Source organism: Halichoerus grypus, chromosome 4 (genome assembly GCF_964656455.1).
Source record: "Halichoerus grypus chromosome 4, mHalGry1.hap1.1, whole genome shotgun sequence".
NCBI classification, from domain to species: domain Eukaryota; kingdom Metazoa; phylum Chordata; class Mammalia; order Carnivora; family Phocidae; genus Halichoerus; species Halichoerus grypus.
In genome coordinates this window covers 21,609,717-21,611,784 of record NC_135715.1, presented here as the reverse complement: position 1 = coordinate 21,611,784, position 2,068 = coordinate 21,609,717, and positions in this window count along the sequence as shown.

Below are 2,068 nucleotides of genomic sequence, written 5' to 3'. Positions count from 1 at the left end.
AGCATTTCTCTTTCCTTCACTATTTAGCCTATGATTTTCACAGAGGTGTCGCACTATATTAGGAGCTGCATTTCCAAAAGTGAAGTGATATCAGGAAGGCATTTTAAATCATTAAAAATATGGAGAACTTAATGGGAAAATCGTAAAACCAATGCAACCCACCCAATTGGATCTGTAATTTAAAAACAAACTGTATCCCATTGTATAAGAGAAAAAAAATAGGGCAATTAATTGGGCCATTTGAGTAAGAATCATGTGCAAGTTTCTGGTTTTATTAGAGAAGATTTAAAAGTATTTTTATTAGTCAACCAAAACGATGTATTGATTTGACTACTATTGTAGCCGATTTTTGATTGTTTAACCAAACCCAGTTGCATTTGTACAGATCCACATGTACTGGCACCTCAGAAGACCAAATGATGGACTGTACAAATCTCTATACAATGTCTTTAATCCCTCTGGGCAGCAAGCAATGATGATAACCACAAACAGGATCTCTGTAAGATGGGGCTACTGTTGTTACAGTCTCATATGTATCCCAGCACATGTAATTTTTTAAATAGTTTCTGAATAAACACTTGATAACTATGTCAAATATGAGGGACTGAAGTAATGATTACTTAAAGTGCAAAAGAAATAGCTATGTGTGATTGACTGAATCTCTATTATTAACAATTAGGACATAGTAGCTAACTTTTATTCTTAATATTAAAAAATTTTCCCTAATTATCAAGTTTGAATATATGTATATATATGTAAATTCACCTTTGAAAATTCAGGGAATTATGTTTTTCTAAATGTGACATTTAATGTGTTTATTAATGAAATTTCAATTGTATACTTTCTTTCCTTACGGAAGTATTCATCTAATACATGGACCATGGTAAGTAAGAGACTGCCTATTCATTTTTCTCCCAATGCTATGTATTTTGTTATGTCAGTATTATTTATTCAGTCTACAATACCTGTAGTTTCCTAATTTTCCCATATTCCCATAGTTTTCCTAATTTTAACTCATGTAAAACTACCTTCAACAATTATGATGGATACTTTATCTCAAGTTGATCTATATCCTAAATGTTCAAAAGTTGGTGGGTATAGGCTGTTCAACTCTGAGTAAGGCTTGCCAGTGAATTTAGGTTAGTACTTAAGGGTAGGAAATGTTTGAATTAATCTGAAACTTAAAGAGCCATGTGCTTCATTGGTATTGGTGGATCTTCCCCTAATTTCACCAGAAATGTGTACAACATCAAGGGCTGTTCATGAACTTGATGTTTAAAGAGCACTTTCCATGGCATTCTGCCACAAAGAGGCAGCATTCGCCCGTGAGAAAATTGACAGTAACCGCTTGAATTCAGATTGAACAGGTGGTAACAGTTTCCCTGAGGAATTAAAAAAGAAAAAAATTAGTAATCCTACATCGGTCAAGTGAAATAAACTATCCCCATTCTGTGCAACATTTTCCCTTCCAAAATTTTCTTTCAAAGGGGAAAGTAACAAGCTTAATAATGCCATGATATTATCATGAAAAGAAAAAAAAAAGTATCTCTTACTCTTCATCTACCTCCTCCATATTAGATACAGGATTAGAAAAGAAAAATAAATAATAGCATTTGACTTCACAATTGGGGTTATTAATTTTTCTTCACAATGGGAGTTATTTTTTCAATGTCAAAATCACTTCCTCAATGTTATATGTAGATACAATGGTATTGTATAAATTATAAAATATTAATACAAAGTGGAATCTTCCATGTAACTAAGTTTTATTTCTTAATTGATGCATAAAAAGTAAGAGGTAAGAATTACATGAAATTAAAGATGTAGTTCTGAACAATATATGTAGCTTCCAAAGAAAGTTTGTTGATGCATTTTTCAAAGATTTACAAAATAATATTATTATTTCACGCCAGCACTATTGCGCATAATCTTGTCACATACTCTTTCTTTAGATAGCTCATTTGTACTTCTACTCTTCTAAGGTGTCCAACCTTTATTTTAATATCAAAAATAACAATTACATGATTTATGAAAAGAGGCTACTTCTAATTTTTATATTTTCCCCAAG